Source organism: Arachis duranensis, unplaced genomic scaffold (assembly GCF_000817695.3).
Source record: "Arachis duranensis cultivar V14167 unplaced genomic scaffold, aradu.V14167.gnm2.J7QH unplaced_Scaffold_91833, whole genome shotgun sequence".
NCBI classification, from domain to species: domain Eukaryota; kingdom Viridiplantae; phylum Streptophyta; class Magnoliopsida; order Fabales; family Fabaceae; genus Arachis; species Arachis duranensis.
This window is the reverse complement of record NW_026265208.1, coordinates 16,366-22,449: the sequence shown is the minus strand read 5'-3', so window position 1 is coordinate 22,449 and position 6,084 is coordinate 16,366. Positions and strand designations below refer to the sequence as shown.

At 46.1% G+C, this 6,084-nt stretch overlaps 2 pseudogenes; both read left to right on the top strand.

Annotated features, from left to right (window-relative positions):
- The first annotated feature begins 1,048 nt into the window (after positions 1-1,048).
- Positions 1,049-2,955, top strand: LOC127744694 (2-hydroxyisoflavanone synthase-like; annotated as a pseudogene).
- Positions 2,868-3,702, top strand: LOC110277362 (2-hydroxyisoflavanone synthase-like; annotated as a pseudogene).
- The last annotated feature ends 2,382 nt before the right edge of the window (positions 3,703-6,084 follow it).

Below are 6,084 nucleotides of genomic sequence, written 5' to 3'. Positions count from 1 at the left end.
GCCCAGTGAAGAAGGATAGACTGGCGTTTAAACGCCAGCCAGGGTACCTGGTTGGGCGTTTAATGCCCAAAAGGGTATAGTTTTGGGCGTTAAACGCCAGAATGTGCACCATTCTGGGCGTTTAACGCCAGGATGGCACAAGTGGGAAGATTCTGTTTTTCAATGCAATTTTTTTCAGGTTTTCAAAGTTTTTCAAAATCAAATCTTTTTCAAATCATATCTTTTCAATCATATGTTTTCAAAATCAATTTCTTTCCTTTTTCAAAGATACTTACTCTCAATTAATGATTTGATTCAACATTTCAAGTATGTTGCCTTTTCTGTTGAGAAAGGTTTAATGTTTGAATCATATCTTTTCTTGTTAGTCAAGTTTTTAATTTTCAAAATCAAATCTTTTCTAAATGTTTTTCAAATCATATCTTCTCAATCACATCTTTTTTTAAAACCAATCATATCTTCTTAACCACATCTTTTTCAAAATAATTTTCAATCAAATCTTCTTGATTTCTAATTTCAAAATCTTTTTCAAAAATCACTTGATTTCTTTTCCACTTTCATTTTCGAAAATCAAGTAGTGTTTTCAAAAATGTTTTCAAAATGTTTTACTTAATTTTCGAAAATTACTTCCCTCCTTCTCACATCCTTCTTGTTACGGATCCGACCCACGGATCCTACGCCCGGAATGGTCCTCAAAACCGGTTACCCGGGTCCGACCCGCTTTGCCCTTCTAGAAGGCCCGGAACCGGCCCTCTAGAGCTCCTAACCAACTTTTGAATTCAAACGTCTCCCTTATCTTAGTCAAACAAGATAAGATAAGATAACGAACATCACCTATAAATAGAGGACCCAGGTCCCTCCAGGTATTCATTCATTCCTCACACCTTATACCTCTTAGATCCATTCTGACTTGAGCGTCGGAGTGTCTTTGCAGGCACCTCCCCCATTGCTCCAGTCAAGTGATCTGGCATCTGCCTCAACCCTCAAGTTCTCGATCCATCTCTCAACCCGTACCAGATACATCTTGTACATTGGCGCCGTCTGTGGGGACTTTGCAGCGTTGTGGCGGCATGGCGGATAACCCCGAAGAGCAATCATCAAACTCAGATTTCTTGCGTGTAACTGAGAGCAAAAAGGAATAATGTTTCCTTAACTTGCATCACCTTTGCAGTGATAACACACCTTCGCCCTACTCCAACGGCAAAATCCCAAAGGAATAATGTTTCCTTAACTTGCATCACCTTTGCAGTGATAACACACCTTCGCCCTACTCCAACGGCAAAATCCCAAAGGAATAATGTTTCCTTAACTTGCATCACCTTTGCAGTGATAACACACCTTCGCCCTACTCCAATGGCGAAATTCCAAAGGAACAATGTTTCTTCGACTTGCAATCACCTTCTTAGTGATAACACTCTTTATGCACCCTCGCCCTACTCCAACGGTGAAATTCCAAATCCTCCGAGCCCAAAGTCTCGCCTCCCTTTAGTGGGACACCTCCACCTCTTGGACCCTCTCATTCACCACTCCCTCATCCGTCTCTCCAAGCGCCATGGCCCCATCTTCTCCCTCTATTTTGCCTCCATGCCCACCGTGGTTGCTTCTTCTTTTGAACTCTTCAAGCTATTCCTCCAAACCCACGAGGTCACCTCCTTCAACACCAGGTTCCAAACCTCTGCCATCCACCGCCTCACCTATGACAACTCTGTCGCCATGATCCCCCTTCGGACCTTACTGAAAATTCATAAGGAAGCTCATCAAGAACGACCTCCTTAAACGCTACCACCGTGGCCAAGCTCAAACCTCTCAGGAGCCAAGAGATCAAGAAAGTTCTCAAGGTTCATGCACAGATGCGGGGGACAGCCAAATCGTGGCGGCATGACAGAGAACCTCGAAGAGCAATCCGCGTTAAACGCCAGAATGTGCACCATTCTGGGCGTTTAACGCCAGGATGGCACAAGGGGGAAGATTTTGTTTTTCAATGCAATTTTTTTCAGGTTTTCAAAGTTTTTCAAAATCAAATCTTTTTCAAATCATATCTTTTCAATCATATGTTTTCAAAATCAATTTCTTTCCTTTTTCAAAGATACTTACTCTCAATTAATGATTTGATTCAACATTTCAAGTATGTTGCCTTTTCTGTTGAGAAAGGTTTAATGTTTGAATCATATCTTTTCTTGTTAGTCAAGTTTTTAATTTTCAAAATCAAATCTTTTCTAAATGTTTTTCAAATCATATCTTCTCAATCACATCTTTTTTTAAAACCAATCATATCTTCTTAACCACATCTTTTTCAAAATAATTTTCAATCAAATCTTCTTGATTTCTAATTTCAAAATCTTTTTCAAAAATCACTTGATTTCTTTTCCACTTTCATTTTCGAAAATCAAGTAGTGTTTTCAAAAATGTTTTCAAAATGTTTTACTTAATTTTCGAAAATTACTTCCCTCCTTCTCACATCCTTCTTGTTACGGATCCGACCCACGGATCCTACGCCCGGAATGGTCCTCAAAACCGGTTACCCGGGTCCGACCCGCTTTGCCCTTCTAGAAGGCCCGGAACCGGCCCTCTAGAGCTCCTAACCAACTTTTGAATTCAAACGTCTCCCTTATCTTAGTCAAACAAGATAAGATAAGATAACGAACATCACCTATAAATAGAGGACCCAGGTCCCTCCAGGTATTCATTCATTCCTCACACCTTATACCTCTTAGATCCATTCTGACTTGAGCGTCGGAGTGTCTTTGCAGGCACCTCCCCCATTGCTCCAGTCAAGTGATCTGGCATCTGCCTCAACCCTCAAGTTCTCGATCCATCTCTCAACCCGTACCAGATACATCTTGTACATTGGCGCCGTCTGTGGGGACTTTGCAGCGTTGTGGCGGCATGGCGGATAACCCCGAAGAGCAATCATCAAACTCAGATTTCTTGCGTGTAACTGAGAGCAAAAAGGAATAATGTTTCCTTAACTTGCATCACCTTTGCAGTGATAACACACCTTCGCCCTACTCCAACGGCAAAATCCCAAAGGAATAATGTTTCCTTAACTTGCATCACCTTTGCAGTGATAACACACCTTCGCCCTACTCCAATGGCGAAATTCCAAAGGAACAATGTTTCTTCGACTTGCAATCACCTTCTTAGTGATAACACTCTTTATGCACCCTCGCCCTACTCCAACGGTGAAATTCCAAATCCTCCGAGCCCAAAGTCTCGCCTCCCTTTAGTGGGACACCTCCACCTCTTGGACCCTCTCATTCACCACTCCCTCATCCGTCTCTCCAAGCGCCATGGCCCCATCTTCTCCCTCTATTTTGCCTCCATGCCCACCGTGGTTGCTTCTTCTTTTGAACTCTTCAAGCTATTCCTCCAAACCCACGAGGTCACCTCCTTCAACACCAGGTTCCAAACCTCTGCCATCCACCGCCTCACCTATGACAACTCTGTCGCCATGATCCCCCTTCGGACCTTACTGAAAATTCATAAGGAAGCTCATCAAGAACGACCTCCTTAAACGCTACCACCGTGGCCAAGCTCAAACCTCTCAGGAGCCAAGAGATCAAGAAAGTTCTCAAGGTTCATGCACAGATGCGGGGGACAGCCAAATCGTGGCGGCATGACAGAGAACCTCGAAGAGCAATCCTCCACCCAACACCCCAACTCCCGAACTCCAAGATAACACTCCTCCCACCCACGGGAGAATAATAAGCGCGGTACATCGCCAACCAACCCCAACCCAGCAAAAACCAAGAAAGGACAACCGTCTTCCCACTGAAACCGGCCACCCGACGGCCTAGGAGAGAAGGCGGTCCAGATAATCCAAGAGCTGTGCCTCAGAGTGCAAGACCTCAAAGGTCAAGTTACACCCAAAGAAAAGCACAACGCTGAAAACGGAAGTCACGCAACCTTCAAATCAAGATCTCGCCATGAAACCAGGCACGGCGGATCGCCAGAATGGTGACATGCCAAGGGATATAATCGCAGCATCTCCCGTGACCACGGACACGACAGGATGCCTGAACGATGACACGGCAAAAGGTATGATCGCAGCATCTCACGCAACCCGGCTCATCAACATGACGCGGACAACAACCGACGACATCGAGAGGTCAAACGCACAAGAAGTGACCACGTGATAATGGGAGCCACTCCCTTCACCGAAAGAATCCTGAAAGCAAAACTCCCTAAATGCTTTGACAAACCTATGGATATGAAGTACGACGGAACCAAGGACCCCCAGGAGCACCTAACGGCCTTCAAGGCCAGAATGAACCTGGAAGGGGCCGCTGACGTGGTCTGAGGTAGGGCCTTCCCAGTAACCCTAGCCGGGCCAACGATTAAATGGTTCAACGCCCTCCCTAACGGATCCATAACTGGCTTCCACGATATCTCACGGAAGTTCATGGCCCAATTCACCACCAGAATCACCAAAGCTAAACACCCCATCAGCTTATTAGGGGTCACACAGAAACAAGACGAATCCACATGAAAATACCTAGACCGCTTCAACGATGAATGCCTAACGATTGATGGACTCACGGATTCTGTCGCAAGCCTCTGTTTAAACAATGGGCTCATAAACGAAGACTTCTGCAAACACCTCACCACCAAGCCAGTATGGACCTTACACGAGATCCAAAACGTCGCCAGAGACTACATAAACGACGAGGAGGTCAGCCAGGTCGTCGCCGCCAATAAACGGCAACACGGCAACACCCCACACGGCAACCCGACTTCCCGCCATAATCCGATGCCCAGAGAAAGTCAAAGAGACCAACCCAAACAAAGCAACACAAACCGACCACCTAGGATCGGGAAATTCTCGACTACACCCCCCTGACAGCTCTGATTACCGAGATATACCACCAGATAGCGGATCGGGGTATTATCCCGAAAGCCCGACAAACTCAGAGAAAGAACGGGCGGCAACAAGACCCTTTACTGCGACTACCACCGAGGTTATGGGCACAGGACACAAGACTGTTTCGACCTTAAAGACGCCCTCGAACAAGCTATAGGAGATGGCAAACTCCCAAAGTTTGCCAAATTCATCAGAGAACCAAAACGCACGGAAAAAGATAGGTCGCCTGAGAGGGAAGGACGCAACCCGAGAACACAAAAACAACCTCCCAGGGAAAGTCCAGAAGACGACCCGGCCATAGTAGTAAATGTCATCACGGGCAAGGATGTGTCAGGCAAGTCAAGATCAACACTAAAAAAGGACCTCAAAGTCTTGGCCGTCAGAGATCAAGCCCCAGCTACCACAGCCGACAAAAGGATAACTTTCTTGCCCGAGGATTGCCAGCACGGCACCTCGGCCGAAGACGCACTTTTCGTCATCTCGGCGAGAATCGGAACAGGACTAGTTCGAAGAATACTGGTGGACACCGGCGCAGATTCCAACATCCTCTTCCGAGGTGCCTTCAACAAGCTCCAGCTCCGCAACGAAAATCTCCAAACACACTGCAACGGTGTCACAGGACTCGGAGACCGGAAAGTCGCGGTAGAGTGTGAGAACACCAGCTCGACCTTCCGCAAGAGATCCCGAGATGCAGCAGGCATCTTCCTCGCCGACCTCGATGCACGCCAAGACCAAAGTCCGCACAGAACCGTGCGAGGAAACGACAAAGAGGCAGAGTGGGACCTTGCAGACAAGGTCAGGAACATAGCACACCTACGGGAGCTAGCGCTAAAACAAAGAATAAGTCTAAGGTACAATGGCAGCACAGTACGATGAGACTTTAGACTAGGAGACCTCGTCTTACGACAAAACGATATCGGTCCACCCACTCCCAGAGAAGGGATGCTCACGCCCAACTGGGAGGGTCCCTACCAAATTAGGACGGTAATCGAAAAAAGAGCCTACATGCTCGAAAGACTATACGGGACCAAGCTTCCAATATCCTGAAATTCCACCAACTTACGGTGCTACTATATCCTTCCAAAGAAACAAGATTGAGGTCGTTTAAGACTATCTCTTTACCCTTTATATTTTGCCTTTTTTTACTTGCATTTATTGCTTAAGTCGTTTAATCGTATATTTTCTTACTGGGCACTCTTTCTTACCCACATTGGGAGGTTTTGACG